Source organism: Euprymna scolopes, chromosome 43, assembly GCF_053919585.1.
Source record: "Euprymna scolopes isolate OS-2025 chromosome 43, ASM5391958v1, whole genome shotgun sequence".
In the NCBI taxonomy this organism is placed as follows: domain Eukaryota; kingdom Metazoa; phylum Mollusca; class Cephalopoda; order Sepiida; family Sepiolidae; genus Euprymna; species Euprymna scolopes.
In genome coordinates this window covers 1,563,009-1,587,746 of record NC_136524.1, presented here as the reverse complement: position 1 = coordinate 1,587,746, position 24,738 = coordinate 1,563,009, and the positions used below count along the sequence as shown (strand labels likewise).

The 24,738-nt window shown below is 20.4% G+C and overlaps 1 protein-coding gene and 1 pseudogene across 2 annotated transcripts in view; one reads left to right on the top strand and one right to left on the bottom strand.

Moving 5' to 3' along the window:
* LOC145268437 (uncharacterized) overlaps positions 1-24,738 on the bottom strand; it is a 1,138,892-nt gene that overhangs the window by 702,392 nt on the left and 411,762 nt on the right. The gene's annotated exons all lie outside the window — the stretch shown is intronic.
* LOC145268454 (5S ribosomal RNA) lies at positions 18,558-18,674 on the top strand (annotated as a pseudogene).

The following is a 24,738-nucleotide window of genomic DNA, read 5'->3' as shown; positions in this document are numbered from 1 at the left end:
TAAATATAATCTTATAGATTAACTTCAGTGTTTATTTATAGATTAAGTTTATATAATCTTATAGATTAACTTCAGTGTTTATTTATAGATTAAGTAAATATAATCTAATTGAATAACTTCAGTGTTTATTTATAGATTAAGTAAATATAATCTTATAGATTAACTTCAGTGTTTATTTATAGATTAAGTAAATATAATCTTATGGAATAACTTCAGTGTTTATTTATAGATTAAGTTTATATAATCTTATAGATTAACTGCAGTGTTTATTTATAGATTAAGTTTATATAATCTTATAGATTAACTTCAGTGTTTATTTATAGATTAAGTTTATATAATCTTATAGATTAACTTCAGTGTTTATTTATAGATTAAGTTTATATAATCTTATAGATTAACTTCAGTGTTTATTTATAGATTAAGTAAATATAATCTTAAAGAATAACTTCAGTGTTTATTTATAGATTAAGTTTATATAATCTTATAGATTAACTTCAGTGTTTATTTATAGATTAAGTTTATATAATCTTATAGATTAACTTCAGTGTTTATTTATAGATTAAGTTTATATAATCTTATAGATTAACTTCAGTGTTTATTTATAGATTAAGTTTATATAATCTTATAGATTAACTTCAGTGTTTATTTATAGATTAAGTAAATATAATCTTATAGATTAACTTCAGTGTTTATTTATAGATTAAGTAAATATAATCTTATAGATTAACTTCAGTGTTTATTTATAGATTAAGTATATATAATCTTATAGATTAACTTCAGTGTTTATTTATAGATTAAGTAAATATAATCTTATAGATTAACTTCAGTGTTTATTTATAGATTAAGTTTATATAATCTTATGGAATAACTTCAGTGTTTATTTATAGATCAAGTAAATATAATCTTATAGATTAACTTCAGTGTTTTTTTATAGATTAAGTAAATATAATCTTATAGATTAACTTCAGTGTTTATTTATAGATTAAGTTTATATAATCTTATAGAATAACTTCAGTGTTTATTTATAGATTAAGTTTATATAATCTTATATAATAACTTCAGTGTTTATTTATAGATTAAGTTTATATAATCTTATAGATTAACTTCAGTGTTTATTTATAGATTAAGTAAATATAATCTTATAGATTAACTTCAGTGTTTATTTATAGATTAAGTAAATATAATCTTATAGATTAACTTCAGTGTTTATTTATAGATTAAGTAAATATAATCTTATTGAATAACTTCAGTGTTTATTTATAGATTAAGTTTATATAATCTTATAGAATAACTTCAGTGTTTATTTATAGATTAAGTAAATATAATCTTATAGATTAACTTCAGTGTTTATTTATAGATTAAGTTGATATAATCTTATAGATAAACTTCATTGTTTATTTATAGATTAAGTTTATATAATCTTATAGATTAACTTCAGTGTTTATTTATAGATTAAGTAAATATAATCTTATAGATTAACTTCAGTGTTTATTTATAGATTAAGTTTATATAATCTTATAGATTAACTTCAGTGTTTATTTATAGATTAAGTTTATATAATCTTATAGATTAACTTCAGTGTTTATTTATAGATTAAGTAAATATAATCTTATAGATTAACTTCAGTGTTTATTTATAGATTAAGTAAATATAATTTTATAGAATAACTTCAGTGTTTGTTTATAGATTAAGTAAATATAATCTTATAGATTAACTTCAGTGTTTATTTATAGATTAAGTAAATATAATCTTATAGATTAACTTCAGTGTTTATTTATAGATTAAGTTTATATAATCTTATAGAATAACTTCAGTGTTTATTTATAGATTAAGTAAATATAATCTTATAGATTAACTTCAGTGTTTATTTATAGATTAAGTTGATATAATCTTATAGATTAACTTCAGTGTTTATTTATAGATTAAGTAAATATAATCTTATAGATTAACTTCAGTGTTTATTTATAGATTAAGTAAATATAATCTTATAGATTAACTTCAGTGTTTATTTATAGATTAAGTAAATATAATCTTATAGATTAACTTCAGTGTTTATTTATAGATTAAGTATATATAATCTTATAGATTAACTTCAGTGTTTATTTATAGATTAAGTTTATATAATCTTATAGATTAACTTCAGTGTTTATTTATAGATTAAGTAAATATAATCTTATAGATTAACTTAAGTGTTTATTTATAGATTAAGTAAATATAATCTTATAGATTAACTTCAGTGTTTATTTATAGATTAAGTATATATAATCTTATAGATTAACTTCAGTGTTTATTTATAGATTAAGTTTATATAATCTTATATAATAACTTCAGTGTTTATTTATAGATTAAGTTTATATAATCTTATAGAATAACTTCAGTGTTTATTTATAGATTAAGTAAATATAATCTTATAGATTAACTTCAGTGTTTATTTATAGATTAAGTTGATATAATCTTATAGATAAACTTCATTGTTTATTTATAGATTAAGTTTATATAATCTTATAGATTAACTTCAGTGTTTATTTATAGATTAAGTAAATATAATCTTATAGATTAACTTCAGTGTTTATTTATAGATTAAGTTTATATTATCTTATAGATTAACTTCAGTGTTTATTTATAGATTAAGTTTATATAATCTTATAGATTAACTTCAGTGTTTATTTATAGATTAAGTAAATATAATCTTATAGATTAACTTCAGTGTTTATTTATAGATTAAGTTTATATAATCTTATAGATTAACTTCAGTGTTTATTTATAGATTAAGTTTATATAATCTTATAGATTAACTTCAGTGTTTATTTATAGATTAAGTTTATATAATCTTATAGATTAACTTCAGTGTTTATTTATAGATTAAGTAATTATAATCTTATAGATTAACTTCAGTGTTTATTTATAGATTAAGTAAATATAATCTTATAGATTAACTTCAGTGTTTATTTATAGATTAAGTAAATATAATCTTATTGAATAACTTCAGTGTTTATTTATAGATTAAGTTTATATAATCTCATAGAATAACTTCAGTGTTTATTTATAGATTAAGTTTATATAATCTTATGGAATAACTTCAGTGTTTATTTATAGATTAAGTTTATATAATCTTATAGATTAACTTCAGTGTTTATTTATAGATTAAGTTTATATAATCTTATAGATTAACTTCAGTGTTTATTTATAGATTAAGTAAATATAATCTTATAGATTAACTTCAGTGTTTATTTATAGATTAAGTTTATATAATCTTATAGATTAACTTCAGTGTTTATTTATAGATTAAGTTTATATAATCTTATAGATTAACTTCAGTGTTTATTTATAGATTAAGTAAATATAATCTTATAGATTAACTTCAGTGTTTATTTATAGATTAAGTAAATATAATCTTATAGATTAACTTCAGTGTTTATTTATAGATTAAGTTTATATTATCTTATAGATTAACTTCAGTGTTTATTTATAGATTAAGTTTATATAATCTTATAGATTAACTTCAGTGTTTATTTATAGATTAAGTAAATATAATCTTATTGAATAACTTCAGTGTTTATTTATAGATTAAGTTTATATAATCTTATAGATTAACTTCAGTGTTTATTTATAGATTAAGTAAATATAATCTTATTGAATAACTTCAGTGTTTATTTATAGATTAAGTTTATATAATCTCATAGAATAACTTCAGTGTTTATTTATAGATTAAGTTTATATAATCTTATGGAATAACTTCAGTGTTTATTTATAGATTAAGTTTATATAATCTTATAGATTAACTTCAGTGTTTATTTATAGATTAAGTTTATATAATCTTATAGATTAACTTCAGTGTTTATTTATAGATTAAGTAAATATAATCTTATAGATTAACTTCAGTGTTTATTTATAGATTAAGTTTATATAATCTTATAGATTAACTTCAGTGTTTATTTATAGATTAAGTTTATATAATCTTATAGATTAACTTCAGTGTTTATTTATAGATTAAGTAAATATAATCTTATAGATTAACTTCAGTGTTTATTTATAGATTAAGTAAATATAATCTTATAGATTAACTTCAGTGTTTATTTATAGATTAAGTAAATATAATCTTATAGATTAACTTCAGTGTTTATTTATAGATTAAGTTTATATAATCTTATAGATTAACTTCAGTGTTTATTTATAGATTAAGTTTATATAATCTTATAGATTAACTTAAGTGTTTATTTATAGATTAAGTTTATATAATCTTATAGATTAACTTCAGTGCTTATTTATAGATTAAGTAGATATAATCTTATGGAATAACTTCAGTGTTTATTTATAGATTAAGTAAATATAATCTTATAGATTAACTTCAGTGTTTATTTATAGATTAAGTAAATATAATCTTATAGATTAACTTCAGTGTTTATTTATAGATTAAGTAAATATTATCTTATAGATTAACTTCAGTGTTTATTTATAGATTAAGTTTATATAATCTTATAGATTAACTTCAGTGTTTATTTATAGATTAAGTAAATATAATCTTATAGATTAACTTCAGTGTTTATTTATAGATTAAGTTTATATAATCTTATAGAATAACTTCAGTGTTTATTTATAGATTAAGTAAATATAATCTTATAGATTAACTTCAGTGTTTATTTATAGATTAAGTAAATATAATCTTATAGATTAACTTCAGTGTTTATTTATAGATTAAGTTTATATAATCTTATAGAATAACTTCAGTGTTTATTTATAGATTAAGTAAATATAATCTTATAGATTAATTTCAGTGTTTATTTATAGATTAAGTATATATAATCTTATAGAATAACTTCAGTGTTTATTTATAGATTAAGTTTATATTATCTTATAGATTAACTTCAGTGTTTATTTATAGATTAAGTTTATATAATCTTATAGATTAACTTCAGTGTTTATTTATAGATTAAGTAAATATAATCTTATTGAATAACTTCAGTGTTTATTTATAGATTAAGTTTATATAATCTTATAGATTAACTTCAGTGTTTATTTATAGATTAAGTAAATATAATCTTATTGAATAACTTCAGTGTTTATTTATAGATTAAGTTTATATAATCTCATAGAATAACTTCAGTGTTTATTTATAGATTAAGTTTATATAATCTTATGGAATAACTTCAGTGTTTATTTATAGATTAAGTTTATATAATCTTATAGATTAACTTCAGTGTTTATTTATAGATTAAGTTTATATAATCTTATAGATTAACTTCAGTGTTTATTTATAGATTAAGTAAATATAATCTTATAGATTAACTTCAGTGTTTATTTATAGATTAAGTTTATATAATCTTATAGATTAACTTCAGTGTTTATTTATAGATTAAGTTTATATAATCTTATAGATTAACTTCAGTGTTTATTTATAGATTAAGTAAATATAATCTTATAGATTAACTTCAGTGTTTATTTATAGATTAAGTAAATATAATCTTATAGATTAACTTCAGTGTTTATTTATAGATTAAGTAAATATAATCTTATAGATTAACTTCAGTGTTTATTTATAGATTAAGTTTATATAATCTTATAGATTAACTTCAGTGTTTATTTATAGATTAAGTTTATATAATCTTATAGATTAACTTAAGTGTTTATTTATAGATTAAGTTTATATAATCTTATAGATTAACTTCAGTGCTTATTTATAGATTAAGTAGATATAATCTTATGGAATAACTTCAGTGTTTATTTATAGATTAAGTAAATATAATCTTATAGATTAACTTCAGTGTTTATTTATAGATTAAGTAAATATAATCTTATAGATTAACTTCAGTGTTTATTTATAGATTAAGTTTATATAATCTTATAGATTAACTTCAGTGTTTATTTATAGATTAAGTTTATATAATCTTATAGAATAACTTCAGTGTTTATTTATAGATTAAGTAAATATAATCTTATAGATTAACTTCAGTGTTTATTTATAGATTAAGTAAATATAATCTTATAGATTAACTTCAGTGTTTATTTATAGATTAAGTATATATAATCTTATAGATTAACTTCAGTGTTTATTTATAGATTAAGTTTATATAATCTTATAGATTAACTTCAGTGTTTATTTATAGATTAAGTATATATAATCTTATAGATTAACTTCAGTGTTTATTTATAGATTAAGTTTATATAATCTTATAGAATAACTTCAGTGTTTATTTATAGATTAAGTTTATATAAACTTATAGAATAACTTCAGTGTTTATTTATACATTAAGTTTATATAATCTTAAAGAATAACTTCAGTGATTATTTATAGATTAAGTAAATATAATCTTATAGATTAACTTCAGTGTTTATTTATAGATTAAGTTTATATAATCTTATAGATAAACTTCAGTGTTTATTTATAGATTAAGTTTATATAATCTTATAGATTAACTTCAGTGTTTATTTATAGATTAAGTAAATATAATCTTATTGAATAACTTCAGTGTTTATTTATAGATTAAGTTTATATAATCTTATAGATTAACTTCAGTGTTTATTTATAGATTAAGTAAATATAATCTTATAGAACAACTTAAGTGTTTATTTATAGATTAAGTAAATATAATCTTATGGATTAACTTAAGTGTTTATTTATAGATTAATTAAATATAATCTTATAGATTAACTTCAGTGTTTATTTATAGATTAAGTAAATATAATCTTATAGATTAACTTCAGTGTTTATTTATAGATTAAGTAAATATAATCTTATAGATTAACTTCAGTGTTTATTTATAGATTAAGTAAATATAATCTTATAGATTAACTTCAGTGTTTATTTATAGATTAAGTTTATATAATCTCATAGAATAACTTCAGTGTTTATTTATAGATTAAGTATATATAATCTTATAGATTAACTTCAGTGTTTATTTATAGATTAAGTAGATATTATCTTATAGATTAACTTCAGTGTTTAATTATAGATTAAGTAAATATAATCTTATAGATTAACTTCAGTGTTTATTTTTGATTAAGTATATATAATCTTATAGATTAACTTCAGTGTTTATTTATAGATTAAGTATATATAATCTTATCGATTAACTTCAGTGTTTATTTATAGATTAAGTAAATATAATCTTATAGATTAACTTCAGTGTTTATTTATAGATTAAGTTTATATAATCTTATAGATTAACTTCAGTGTTTATTTATAGATTAAGTTTATATAATCTTATAGATAAACTTCAGTGTTTATTTATAGATTAAGTATATATAATCTTATAGATTAACTTCAGTGTTTATTTATAGATTAATTAAATATAATCTTATTGAATAACTTCAGTGTTTATTTATAGATTAAGTATATATAATCTTATAGATTAACTTCAGTGTTTATTTATAGATTAAGTATATATAATCTTATAGAATAACTTCAGTGTTTATTTATAGATTAAGTAAATATAACCTTATAGAATAACTTCAGTGTTTTTTTATAGATTAAGTAAATATAATCTTATAGATTAACTTCAATGTTTATTTATAGATTAAGTTTATATAATCTTATAGATTAACTTCAGTGTTTATTTATAGATTAAGTAGATATTATCTTATAGAATAACTTCAGTGTTTATTTATAGATTAAGTAAATATAATCTTATAGACTAACTTCAGTGTTTATTTATAGATTAAGTAAATATAATCTTATAGGATAACTTCAGTGTTTATTTATAGATTAAGTTTATATAATCTTATAGATTAACTTCAGTGTTTATTTATATATTAAGTATATATAATCTTATAGATTAACTTCAGTGTTTATTTATAGATTAAGTATATATAATCTTATAGAATAACTTCAGTGTTTATTTATAGATTAAGTAAATATAATCTTATAGGATAACTTCAGTGTTTATTTATAGATTAAGTTTATATAATCTTATAGAATAACTTCAGTGTTTATTTATAGATTAAGTTTATATAATCTTATAGATTAACTTCAGTGTTTATTTATAGATTAAGTAAATATAATCTTATAGATTAACTTCAGTGTTTATTTATAGATTAAGTTTATATAATCTTATAGATTAACTTCAGTGTTTATTTATAGATTAAGTAAATATAATCTTATAGATTAACTTCAGTGTTTATTTATAGATTAAGTAAATATATTCTTATAGATTAACTTCAGTGTTTATTTATAGATTAAGTATATATAATCTTATAGATTAACTTCAGTGTTTATTTATAGATTAAGTAGATATTATCTTATAGATTAACTTCAGTGTTTATTTATAGATTAAGTTTATATAATCTTATAGATTAACTTCAGTGTTTATTTATAGATTAAGTAAATATAATCTTATAGATTAACTTCAGTGTTTATTTATAGATTAAGTTTATATAATCTTATAGATTAACTTCAGTGTTTATTTATAGATTAAGTAAATATAATCTCATAGATTAACTTCAGTGTTTATTTATAGATTAAGTAAATATAATCTTATAGATTAACTTCAGTGTTTATTTATAGATTAAGTTTATATAATCTTATAGATTAACTTCAGTGTTTATTTATAGATTAAGTAAATATAATCTTATAGATTAACTTCAGTGTTTATTTATAGATTAAGTTTATATAATCTTATAGATTAACTTCAGTGTTTATATATAGATTAAGTAAATATAATCTTATAGATTAACTTCAGTGTTTATTTATAGATTAAGTAGATATTATCTTATAGAATAACTTCAGTGTTTATTTATAGATTAAGTTTATATAATCTTATAGAATAACTTCAGTGTTTATTTATAGATTAAGTATATATAATCTTATAGATTAACTTCAGTGTTTATTTATAGATTAAGTTTATATAATCTTATAGAATAACTTCAGTGTTTATTTATAGATTAAGTATATATAATCTTATAGATTAACTTCAGTGTTTATTTATAGATTAAGTTTATATAATCTTATAGAATAACTTCAGTGTTTATTTATAGATTAAGTTTATATAAACTTTTAGAATAACTTCAGTGTTTATTTATAGATTAAGTTTATATAATCTTATAGAATAACTTCAGTGTTTATTTATAGATTAAGTTTATATAATCTTATAGATTAACTTCAGTGTTTATTTATAGATTAAGTAAATATAAACTTATAGATTAACTTCAGTGTTTATTTATAGATTAAGTTTATATAATCTTATAGATTAACTTCAGTGTTTATTTATAGATTAAGTTTATATAATCTTATAGATTAACTTCAGTGTTTATTTATAGATTAAGTAAATATAATCTTATTGAATAACTTCAGTGTTTATTTATAGATTAAGTAAATATAATCTTATGGATTAACTTCAGTGTTTATTTATAGATTAAGTTTATATAATCTTATAGATTAACTTCAGTGTTTATTTATAGATTAAGTAAATATAATCTTATAGATTAACTTCAGTGTTTATTTATAGATAAAGTTTATATAATCTTATGGAATAACTTCAGTGTTTATTTATAGATTAAGTTTATATAATCTTATAGATTAACTTCAGTGTTTATTTATAGATTAAGTAAATATAATCTTATAGATTAACTTCAGTGTTTATTTATAGATTAAGTAAATATAATCTTATAGATTAACTTCAGTGTTTATTTATAGATTAAGTTTATATAATCTTATAGATTAACTTCAGTGTTTATTTATAGATTAAGTTTATATAATCTTATAGATTAACTTCAGTGTTTATTTATAGATTAAGTTTATATAATCTTATAGATTAACTTCAGTGTTTATTTATAGATTAAGTTTATATAATCTTATAGATTAACTTCAGTGTTTATTTATAGATTAAGTTTATATAATCTTATAGAATAACTTCAGTGTTTATTTATAGATTAAGTAGATATGATCTTATAGATTAACTTCAGTGTTTATTTATAGATTAAATTTATATAATCTTATAGATTAACTTCAGTGTTTATTTATAGATTAAGTTTATATAATCTTATAGATTAACTTCAGTGTTTATTTATAGATTAAGTAAATATAATCTTATAGATTAACTTCAGTGTTTATTTATAGATTAAGTAAATATAATCTTATAGATTAACTTCAGTGTTTATTTATAGATTAAGTTTATATAATCTTATAGAATAACTTCAGTGTTTATTTATAGATTAAGTAAATATAATCTTATAGATTAACTTCAGTGTTTATTTATAGATTAAGTTTATATAATCTTAAAGAATAACTTCAGTGTTTATTTATAGATTAAGTTTATATAATCTTATAGATTAACTTCAGTGTTTATTTATAGATTAAGTATATATAATCTTATAGATTAACTTCAGTGTTTATTTATAGATTAAGTTTATATAATCTTATAGATTAACTTCAGTGTTTATTTATAGATTAAGTAAATATAATCTTATAGATTAACTTCAGTGTTTATTTATAGATTAAGTTTATATAATCTTATAGATTAACTTCAGTGTTTATTTATAGATTAAGTTTATATAATCTTATAGGATAACTTCAGTGTTTTTTTATAGATTAAGTAAATATAATCTTATTGAATAACTTCAGTGTTTATTTATAGATTAAGTTTATATAATCTTATAGATTAACTTCAGTGTTTATTTATTGATTAAGTAAATATAATCTTATAGATTAACTTCAGTGTTTATTTATAGATTAAGTAAATATAATCTTATAGATTAACTTCAGTGTTTATTTATAGATTAAGTAAATATAATCTTATAGATTAACTTCAGTGTTTATTTATAGATTAAGTAAATATAATCTTATAGATTAACTTCAGTGTTTATTTATAGATTAAGTTTATATAATCTTATAGATTAACTTCAGTGTTTATTTATAGATTAAGTTTATATACTCTTATAGATTAACTTCAGTGTTTATTTATAGATTAAGTAAATATAATCTTATAGATTAACTTCAGTGTTTATTTATAGATTAAGTTTATATAATCTTATAGATTAACTTCAGTGTTTATTTATAGATTAAGTTTATATAATCTTATAGATTAACTTCAGTGTTTATTTATAGATTAAGTTTATATAATCTTATAGAATAACTTCAGTGTTTATTTATAGATTAAGTAAATATAATCTTATAGATTAACTTCAGTGTTTATTTATAGATTAAGTTTATATAATCTTATAGATTAACTTCAGTGTTTATTTATAGATTAAGTTTATATAATCTTATAGATTAACTTCAGTGTTTATTTATAGATTAAGTAAATATAATCTTATAGACTAACTTCAGTGTTTATTTATAGATTAAGTTTATATAATCTTATAGATTAACTTCAGTGTTTATTTATAGATTAAGTTTATATAATCTTATAGATTAACTTCAGTGTTTATTTATAGATTAAGTTTATATAATCTTATAGATTAACTTCAGTGTTTATTTATAGATTAAGTAAATATAATCTTATAGATTAACTTCAGTGTTTATTTTTAGATTAAGTTTATATAATCTTATATAAATAACTTCAGTGTTTATTTATAGATTAAGTAAATATAATCTTATAGGATAACTTCAGTGTTTATTTATAGATTAAGTAAATATAATCTTATAGATTAACTTCAGTGTTTATTTATAGATTAAGTAAATATAATCTTATGGAACAACTTCAGTGTTTATTTATAGATTAAGTAAATATAATCTTATAGATTAACTTCAGTGTTTATTTATAGATTAAGTTTATATAATCTTATAGAATAACTTCAGTGTTTATTTATAGATTAAGTAAATATAATCTTATAGATTAACTTCAGTGTTTATTTATAGATTAAGTAAATATAATCTTATAGATTAACTTCAGTGTTTATTTATAGATTAAGTAAATATAATCTTATAGATTAACTTCAGTGTTTATTTATAGATTAAGTTTATATAATCTTATAGATTAACTTTAGTGTTTATTTATAGATTAAGTTTATATAATCTTATAGATTAACTTCAGTGTTTATTTATAGATTAAGTAAATATAATCTTATAGATTAACTTCAGTGTTTATTTATAGATTAAGTAAATATAATTTTATAGATTAACTTCAGTGTTTATTTATAGATTAAGTTTATATAATCTTATAGATTAACTTCAGTGTTTATTTATAGATTAAGTTTATATAATCTTATAGAATAACTTCAGTGTTTATTTATAGATTAAGTAAATATAATCTTATAGATTAACTTCAGTGTTTATTTATAGATTAAGTATATATAATCTTATAGAATAACTTCAGTGTTTATTTATAGATTAAGTTTATATAATCTTATAGATTAACTTCAGTGTTTATTTATAGATTAAGTAAATATAATCTTATAGATTAACTTCAGTGTTTATTTATAGATTAAGTAAATAAAATCTTATAGATTAACTTCAGTGTTTATTTATAGATTAAGTAAATATAAACTTATAGAATAACTTCAGTGTTTATTTATAGATTAAGTAAATATAATCTTATAGATTAACTTCAGTGTTTATTTATAGATTAAGTAAATATAATTTTATAGATTAACTTCAGTGTTTATTTATAGATTAAGTAAATATAATCTTATAGATTAACTTCAGTGTTTATTTATAGATTAAGTAAATATAATCTTATAGATTAACTTCAGTGTTTATTTATAGATTAAGTTTATATAATCTTATAGATTAACTTCAGTGTTTATTTATAGATTAAGTTTATATAATCTTATAGATTAACTTCAGTGTTTATTTATAGATTAAGTAAATATAATCTTATAGATTAACTTCAGTGTTTATTTATAGATTAAGTTTATATAATCTTATAGAATAACTTCAGTGTTATTTATAGATTAAGTTTATATAATCTTATAGATTAACTTCAGTGTTTATTTATAGATTAAGTTTATATAATCTTAAAGATTAACTTCAGTGTTTATTTATAGATTAAGTAAATATAATCTCATAGATCAACTTCAGTGTTTATTTATAGATTAAGTAAATATAATCTTATAGATTAACTTCAGTGTTTATTTATAGATTAAGTATATATAATCTTATAGATTAACTTCAGTGTTTATTTATAGATTAAGTTTATATAATCTTATAGATTAACTTCAGTGTTTATTTATAGATTAAGTAAATATAATCTTATAGATTAACTTCAGTGTTTATTTATAGATTAAGTTGATATAATCTTATAGATTAACTTCAGTGTTTATTTATAGATTAAGTAAATATAATCTTATAGATTAACTTCAGTGTTTATTTATAGATTAAGTAAATATAATCTTATAGATTAACTTCAGTGTTTATTTATAGATTAAGTTTATATAATCTTATAGAATAACTTCAGTGTTTATTTATAGATTAAGTAAATATAATCTTATGGAATAACTTCAGTGTTTATTTATAGATTAAGTTTATATAATCTTATAGAATAACTTCAGTGTTTATTTATAGATTAAGTAAATATAATCTTATAGATTAACTTCAGTGTTTATTTATAGATTAAGTAAATATAATCTTATAGATTAACTTAAGTGTTTATTTATAGATTAAGTAAATATAATCTTATAGATTAACTTCAGTGTTTATTTATAGATTAAGTAGATATAATCTTATGGAATAACTTCAGTGTTTATTTATAGATTAAGTTTATATAATCTTATAGATTAACTTCAGTGTTTATTTAAAGATTAAGTTTATATAATCTTATAGATTAACTTCAGTGTTTATTTATAGATTAAGTTTATATAATCTTATAGATTAACTTCAGTGTTTATTTATAGATTAAGTAAATATAATCTTATAGATATACTTCAGTGTGTATTTATAGATTAAGTAAATATAATCTTATAGATTAACTTCAGTGTTTATTTATAGATTAAGTTGATATAATCCTGTAGATTAACTTCAGTGTTTATTTATAGATTAAGTTTATATAATCTTATAGAATAACTTCAGTGTTTATTTATAGATTAAGTTTATATAATCTTATAGATTAACTTCAGTGTTTATTTATAGATTAAGTTTATATAATCTTATAGATTAACTTCAGTGTTTATTTATAGATTAACTAAATATAATCTTATAGATTAACTTCAGTGTTTATTTATAGATTAAGTAAATATAATCTTATAGATTAACTTCAGTGTTTATTTATAGATTAAGTAAATATAATCTTATAGATTAACTTCAGTGTTTATTTATAGATTAAGTTTATATAATCTTATAGATTAACTTCAGTGTTTATTTATAGATTAAATTTATATAATCTTATAGATTAACTTCAGTGTTTATTTATAGATTAAGTATATATAATCTTATAGATTAACTTCAGTGTTTATTTATAGATTAAGTAAATATAATCTTATAGATTAACTTCAGTGTTTATTTATAGATTAAGTAAATATAATCTTATAGATTAACTTCAGTGTTTATTTATAGATTAAGTTTATATAATCTTATAGATTAACTTCAGTGTTTATTTATAGATTAAGTTTATATAATCTTATTTAATAACTTCAGTGTTTATTTATAGATTAAGTAAATATAATCTTATAGATTAACTTCAGTGTTTATTTATAGATTAAGTTTATATAATCTTATAGATTAACTTTAGTGTTTATTTATAGATTAAGTTTATATAATCTTATAGACTAACTTCAGTGTTTATTTATAGATTAACTTCAGTATTTATTTATAGATTAAGTAAATATAATCTTATAGATTAACTTCAGTGTTTATTTATAGATTAAGTTTATATAAACTTATAGAATAACTTCAGTGTTTATTTATAGATTAAGTTTATATAATCTTATAGATTAACTTCAGTGTTTATTTATAGATTAAGTAAATATAATCTTATAGATTAACTTCAGTGTTTATTTATAGATTAAGTATATATAATCATATAGATTAACTTCAGTGTTTATTTATAGATTAAGTTTATATAATCTTATAGATTAACTTCAGTGTTTATTTATAGATTAAGTTTATATAATCTTATAGATTAACTTCAGTGTTTATTTATAGATTAAGTAAATATAGTCTTATAGATTAACTTCAGTGTTTATTTATAGATTAAGTTTATATAATCTTATAGATTAACTTCAGTGTTTATTTATAGATTAAGTAAATATAATCTTATAGATTAACTTCAGTGTTTATTTATAGATTAAGTTTATATAATCTTATAGATTAACTTTAGTGTTTATTTATAGATTAAGTTTATATAATCTTATAGACTAACTTCAGTGTTTATTTATAGATTAACTTCAGTATTTATTTATAGATTAAGTAAATATAATCTTATAGATTAACTTCAGTGTTTATTTATAGATTAAGTTTATATAAACTTATAGAATAACTTCAGTGTTTATTTATAGATTAAGTTTATATAATCTTATAGATTAACTTCAGTGTTTATTTATAGATTAAGTAAATATAATCTTATAGATTAACTTCAGTGTTTATTTATAGATTAAGTATATATAATCATATAGATTAACTTCAGTGTTTATTTATAGATTAAGTATATATAATCATATAGATTAACTTCAGTGTTTATTTATAGATTAAGTATATATAATCTTATAGATTAACTTCAGTGTTTATTTATAGATTAAGTATATATTATCTTATAGAATAACTTCAGTGCTTATTTATAGATTAAGTAAATATAATCTTATTGAATAACTTCAGTGTTTATTTATAGATTTAGTGAATACCCTCTTATAGAATCACAGTATCAGAATTTTTGTAGGAATTTTTGACACCCCTAACACGAAACTGCGAATAAAATATAAAAATCTCGTAATTTCTCCGTTAAAAGTGGGTTATTTATTTTCTTTATGGATTATACTTCCAAAATAAACTATTAAAGTTGTTTTAAAAGTAATAGAAATATTGTTTTTAAACAGTAATGAATTTTACGAACTCAGTATTTTTCAATTTTTAAACTTTAAAAATCTATTAAAATTTTTCTATTGATTCTATTTTTACGATATTTTCAGGGTCAATGTGAAATTTTATGTTCTTTCAAATAAACCGAATATAATATTTTAGACAAACGTTTTTTATTAAATTCACGCCCCCCCTAGTGTCACCCATTTTCAATTTTCTCTTAAAAAGTAAATAATTAATTTATGTTGAATAGTTTTATATATCACAAATTGAAGAGAAAAGGTCAATAAATAATATATTCAAATTTAAAACACAAAAAAAAATCCATTTTTTAGAAATTTACCTGTAAAGTCCGAAGTTTAAAACCTTTTTTTAAAAAAAGAACACATTGTTTTTTTTTGTTTGTTTTTTTTTAATGAAACCTTGGTCCTTGCTCCTTTAATTGAAAAAAAAAATAGGGCTTGAATTACATTTTTCGAGGAGTTATAAGCTTGGAAAGACAGGGGGTCGAATAATTCACGCCTCTCATTTTGAAATGTCTATTAAAAAGTAAATAATTAATTTATGTACCAAAGTTTTATATATCACAAATTGAAGAGAAAAGGTCAATAAATAATATATTCAAATTTAAAACACAAAAAAAAAATCCGTTTTTTAGAAATTTACCTGTAAAGTCCGAAGTTTAAAACCTTTTTTTTTTTAAAAAAAAACACATTGTTTTTTTTTGTTTTTTTTAATGAAACCTTGGTCCTTGCTCCTTGCTCCTTTAATTGAAAAAAAAAATTAGGGCTTGAATTACATTTTTCGAGGAGTTATAAGCTTGGAAAGATGGGGTGGAATTATTCACTATTTTCACGAAATTTCTGACACTGCTACTCACTCCCGAGCTTTATTATAGATTTAGTGAATACCCTCTTATAGAATCACTCCCGTGCTATATTATAGATTTAATTAATACCCTCTTATAGAATCACTCCCGCGCTTTGTTATAGATTTAGTTTATACCCTCTCATAGAATCACTCCCGCGCTTTGTTATAGATTTAGTTTATACCCTCTCATAGAATCACTCCCGCGCTTTGTTATAGATTTAGTTAATACCCTCTCATAGAATCACTCCCGCGCTTTATTATAGATTTAGTGAATACCCTTTTATAGAATCACTCCCGCTTTATTATAGGTTTAGTGAATACCCTTTTATAGAATCACTCCCGCTTTATTATAGATTTAGTGAATACCTTCTTATAGAATCACTCCCGCTTTATTATAGATTTAGTGAATACCCTCTTATAGAATCACTCCCGCTTTATTATAGATTTAGTGAATACCCTCTTATAGAATCATTCCAGTGCTATATTATATATTATAAGATGCGCTCCTGTTGTTTTCTTTCAGGCGACAATTTTATCGTTCAGTTTAGCGTCAATTCATTTCAATTCGGTAGTTTCCGGTTGCTACCGTATTTCTCCGTCGACAAACGTTTTTTTTTTGTTTTTTTTTTTTTTGTTTTTTTACTATTATTTGTTAATAAAACCTGTTCTATATCATTCCCAAATCACCGAACCGTTAAATCGTTTGAAACATATCTTTTTTTGCCAAAACAAATAAAGAAAAAAAAAAAAGAGAGCAGTTAAACTCTCGCGTGAATTCGTGCATTAATTTCTTTTGAAGGTATCTGTGTCAATCCGGTGCGAGATTTTCACACGAAATAGGGGGGACTTGGCTTTTGTCGACGAGCGAAACCCGTTAACAGTTTGACGCGATTCAGTAGCGGTTGAAATTATCATAAACGGTTTTGTTTCATATTGTTTCGAAGATTGTGGGCCACTATCGACCCAGATCCTTATGTATCTAAATGTGTGTATATATATATATATATATATATATATATATATATATATATATATATATGTATGTACATATGTGTATATATATGTATGTACATATGTGTATATATATGTATGTACATATGTGTATATATATGTATGTACGTATATATATATGTATGTGTATATATATGTATATACATAAGTGTATATATATGTATGTACGTATATATATGTATGTATATACATATGCGTATATATATATGTATGTACGTATATATATGTATGTATATACATATGTGTATATATATATGTGTATATATATGTATGTATATACATATGTGTATATATATGTATGTACGTATATATATGTATGTATATACATATGTATATATATACTATGTACATATGTGTATATATATGTATGAATATACATATGTATATATATACTATGTACATATGTGTATATATATGTATGTACATATGTGTATATATATATGTACATATGTGTATATATATGTATGTACATATGTGTATATATATGTATGTACATATGTGTATATATATGTATGCACATATGTGTATATATATGTATGCACATAAGTGTATATATATGTATGTATGCACATAAGTGTATATATATGTATGTATGTACATAAGTGTATATATATGTATGCACATAAGTGTATATATATGTATGTATGTACATAAGTGTATATATATATATGTACGTATATATATATGTATGTGTATATATATGTATATACGTATATATATATATGTATGTGTATATATATATGTATATACATAAGTGTATATATATATGTATGTACGTATATGTATGTGTATATATATGTACGGCATAATCACGTTGACACACCGGTTCTCGTCAGATCACCGAAGTTAAGCAACGTTGAGCCTGGCTAATACCAGATGGGTGACCATTTGGGAATTCTAGGCGCTGTATGTGCTCTCCGCTTATCTCGGCATTGTTTCCAGTCGTCTTGTACCTCAACTTGCCACTGGTATGCAACAATGTTGACTCAGGAGAGGCGTGGTTAGAGGTTGCTCAAGTCTTGCCACACAAATTTCACGCGCAGGCACCCTTACAGTGGGTATCCATAGTCTGTCAAGACTGATGGAAGCCTTCATATATATGTATATACATAAGTGTATATATATGTATGTACGTATATATATGTATGTATATACATATGTGTATATATATGTATGTATATACATATGTGTATATATATGTATGTATATACATATGTATATATATACTATGTACATATGTGTATATATATGTATGTATATATATATAAAACCATAAAGCGGGAGACCAGTACCCGCATTAAGCTGGTCTGCAGTTTAACTTGTTGCTGGCTATCTTGCTCTTACTTGTTGCTGGATCTCAACATTTTGAAGCGAGAGAGAGAGACTTAGCTGTTGTACAAAGCTAAGACTCTGTAACATCACCTGTGTATAGATACTCCCTCAGGCATTTGTCTATAAAAATGGTCCTGTAGTTTGTACAGGTGTACGCGTGTATGTTTATTTATGTGTGTGTGTGTGTGCGTATTTTATTTACTTACCATTAACAATTATTTATTAATATTTTAATTTTTAATTTATTTTATTTACTTACTGATACTCTTGCCTATCATTATACTATCAAAATAAACCTGTAAAGTATAATTAATTAACTTATTTTTCCTTTTCTTTTTCTTTTTCTTTTCCATTTTATAAACAATAAATATCTTTCAATTTCTCCCCGCCCGGCTAAATCACTTTAAACCCCATTTTCAACCCGTTCCTTCACTAACATTAACTCTCCAACCTGTTGCCATGGTGATCCTTTAAATTAACTATTACTTATGCCGTTATCAATAAAAGTAGCGTCTTTTAAGTTTTAAACCGTTATAAACTAAAAAAAAAAACGTATATAAGAATTTACACATAATTAATATTTAATTATAAACTCCTCTCTTAATGCATACACTCCTACTACTTTAAATTCCAACGTCCTCTCACTACCACTCCCCCCTCTTCTCTAACTCCCCCCCCCCTTCTTCTCTAACTCCCCTTTATCTACGATTTCTCCATTCTTATTTGACTTTATAACTTAGTCCATCTATGAATTCTGACGATGCTAGTTGGATTTTTTCCTCTCTTTGAGGATTTTCCTCTAGCTGAAACAATTTGTAAACTCATTCTGGACTCACAGTAATAAATTTCCTATATATATATATATATCTATATTTTGTGTACAGAAAGTTGTTAGTTGAGACAGGTCATTGGTACCGTCGGTTTCAAGCCCGATAATAAGGCCCGTTTAAGGTATCCTTATCGAGCTCTCTTCAGCCAATATTCGTCTATCTTATAACCGGAAGTGTGAAGTATATATACCTCGCGAGTCCACGTTCAAATCTCGTTTTGTTTAATCTTCCCCCCTTTTTTTTTTTTTTTTTTTTAATCTATCTATATCTATCTATATATATATATATATATATATATATATATATATATATATATCGGGTAATGTAATACCTAATGTTCAACTTTGAATTATTTAAATTTAAGATCTAATTTCGAAAAAATGTTTTTTTTAATATATGAATCGATTTTAATTTGAACCTCATTTAATTTTAAAATCTCTTTCCTTATGTATAAAAACTTTAAAATCTGTATTGGTATCGGTTAAAAACTTAAAAATTCGTTTAATTATATCGAACATTTAAAAATTTCCAAAAATACGTTTAAAGTTTTAAAAAATATATTTTTGATTATATCGAATCACGTTTAAAAATTTCGAAATACGTTTAAAAATTATTTTTGTAAAAACCCAAATCTTTCAAGGTTTGGGGAAGTGAGTATTTATCTATCCTAAGTGATTTCCCTAGTTTATTAACATTATTATATTTTTCTATAGTTTTAAATTCGAAATAGATTATAAATTACATTTATAAAATATAATATATATATATATATGACATTAATTAAAAATCTATAATATAATTGCGATTAAAATCCAAGTTTACCGACTAATTATTTATGTATTTACAATTTTTTTTCCTTATATATATATATATAAAAACAACATCTAATTGTTGTTCTTTTCATTGATCCAATTTATTAGGAGACCCTTCCTTCTATGTATGCAACTTTTCAAAGCTTCACTCCTCACATTTAAACATTTTATTTTTGGGTCATGAATGGACCGGAGGATGTAGTATTTCTCTGCGTTACAGAGTGAGCATTGACTTAATTCCGGGACGTAGGCTGGTCTATGCTCTATTTTTCTCCATTTTATGGAAAAGGGTGTATTTTTTTCTTTAAGCTCCCACACGCGGGTAGCTAATGCTGTATTCATCCTTGTTTTAGCTCTAAAGGAGCTCATATGTGCATAATATCTTTGTTTAAATTGGCCTTTTGTCATACCTATATATATTTCCGGTATATTTGTGGATTGTTCCGTTACTGTGGCCTCATAGACAAGGGATTCAGCTTTACAATTACCCTCCAATGGACAGCTATTTTTGGTCCTGCAAGAGCAGCCTGCGTTATCTATCTTTTTTTTTTTTTTTTTTTTTTTTTTTTTTTTTTTTTTTTGAGCTTGAAACCGACGGTACCAATGACCTGTCTCAACTAACAACTTTCTGTACACAAAATATAAGTACGCTCTTAAAATTTGGATTTTCCTTTTAATTGAGCACTCTGCTGGAATTCTTTTTCCAAAAAAACTAATCATATATATATATATATATATATATATATATATATATATATATATATATATATGCCCTATATATATATATGCCCGATATATATATATATATATGCCCGATATATATATATATATATATATGTATATATGCCCGATATATATATATGTATATATGCCCGATATATATATATATATATATATATATGTATATATGCCCGATATATATATATATCTATATATATATATATATGCCCGATATATATATATATATATATGCCCGATATATATATATATATATATGCCCGATATATATATATATATATATGCCCGATATATATATATATATATATATATATATATGCCCGATATATATATATATATATATATATATGCCCGATATATATATATATATATATATATATATATATATATGTATATATGCCCGATATATATATATATATATATGTATATATGCCCGATATATATATATATATATGTATATATGCCAGATATATATATATGCCAGATATATATATATGTATATATATGTCAGATATATATATATATATATGTGTATATATATATATGTATATATGCCAGATATATATATATATGCCATATATTTATATATATATATATATAAATATATGTATATATATGCCAGATATATATATATATATATGTATATATATGTATATATATATGCCAGATATATATATATATGTATATATATGCCAGATATATATATATATATATGTATATATATATGCCAGATATATATATATATATGTATATATATATGCCATATATATATATATATGTATGTATATATATGCCAGATATATATATGTATGTATATATATGCCAGATATATATATGTATGTATATATATGCCAGATATATATATATATATGTATATATATGCCAGATATATATATGTATATATATGCCAGATATATATATATATATGTATATATATGCCAGATATATATATATATGTATATATATATATGCCAGATATATATATATATATTTATATATATGCCAGATATATATATATATGTATATATATGCCAGATATATATATATGTATATATATGCCATATATATGCTAGATATATATATGCCAGATATATATATATATGTATATATATGCCAGATATATATATATGTATATATATATATGCCAGATATATATATGTATATATATATGCCATATATATATATATATATGTATATATATGCCAGATATATATATATATGTATATGTATATATATGCCAGATATATATATGTATATATATATATGCCAGATATATATATATGCCATATATATATGTATATATATATGTATATATATGCCATATATATATATATATATATGTCAGATATACATGTATATATATATATATATATATAATATCTGGCATATATACGGAAGTAGAGCAAGTTACCTTTTCATTCTGTCTTTACATAAGCAGTAATTTGTTGCTACACACTCCTGAGCATGTTTCTATCTGCTAGTATTTACTAACTGTAAATCTCTTCAGGTAACAACGTTTATTTACGAAAATAAGCGGTCTTGCCTGAAGAGTTATCTAGTTTCTAAATACTAAAAGACAGAAATATGCTCATGACTGTGTGGCAATAAATTACAGCTTATCTAAAGACAAACTGAAAAAAATACATATATATATATTCATATATATGTGTTCATGTGTGTATATATATATATTTGCGTATATATATATATATATATGTTTGTATATATAGAATTCTATATATATATATATATATATATATATATATATTATAAGGTAAAATTAAAAGCCAAGAACAATGCGAGGTTTTTTTTATTTAGAGTAAAATTAAATGAAAACAAAAGAAATAAATTGCTTTTTTTTTGTTGTTTGTTTTTTTTTTCACACAAATTTTAACTCTAAACAACAGTAAATTTTTTTCCCCTGTTGTATTCAATGGTGTTATAAATCTCAATGTATTTCAGACCTATTAGTCCTTTTTTCAAGAGAAGACAGACGAAAATATAAAAAAAAAATTACTGTTGTTTAGAGTTAAAATTTGTGTGAAAAAGAAAAAAACAAACAACAAAAAAAAAAGAAATTTATTTCTTTTGTTTTCATTTAATTTTACTCTACATGAAAAAAAAAATCTCGCATTGTTCTTGGCTTTTAATTTTACCTTATAATTTTCTTCAACAATGCTTCAAGCAAACTACAATCTACTTTATATATATATATATATATATATATATATATATTGTCTTATTTGTAGTATTCCGAATTTTACTGGGTTTATATTGTTCAGTAATCGTTCACATCCCATTATATATTATAAACTACAATCTACTTATATCTATCTATCTATCTATATATATATATATATATATATATATATATATATATATTGTCTTATTTGTAGTATTCCGAATTTTACTGGGTTTATATTGTTCAGTAATCGTTCACATCCCATTATATATTATAAACTACAATCTACTTATATATATATATATATATATATTGTCTTATTTGTAGTATTCCGAATTTTACTGGGTTTATATTGTTCAGTAATCGTTCACATCCCATTATATATTATAAACTACAATCTACTTATATATATATATATATATATATATATATATATATATATTGTCTTATTTGTAGTATTCCGAATTTTACTGGGTTTATATTGTTCAGTAATCGTTCACATCCCATTATATATTATAAACTACAATCTACTTATATATATATATATATATATATATATATATATATATATATTGTCTTATTTGTAGTATTCCGAATTTTACTGGGTTTATATTGTTCAGTAATCGTTCACATCCCATTATATTTAAAGTCAAAAAGAGATGACTTAAACTGTAAACGACAAAATTATCATATTTTATAATTGAGCATTCATATATTGTTTAAAAAAAAAGAAACAAGACTTTTAAGAATAGATTGATAGCAACAAATAGTGTATTTCCTAGTTAGTTACAATTGTTTCAAGACTATTCGGACAAATTCAAGCATTATGTCGTCTGAAAATTTTTACAGGAATTATAAAAAAAATAATAACAATTTTCAGAATTATACCCTTGAAAAGTTAGTCTGAACGAAAAGCGCTTCGGGTGTATTTAACGATCTTGTTTTTAATCGACTTATTTATTTTATTGAATTGTACATGTGTTACATATAACTTGCCCCATTTTTTTTTTCTTTTTTGTCACGCCGTTTTCCATCTTATTTTAGTCGACTGAATTTCCGCTAGGGTTCACTTCTTTACAATTA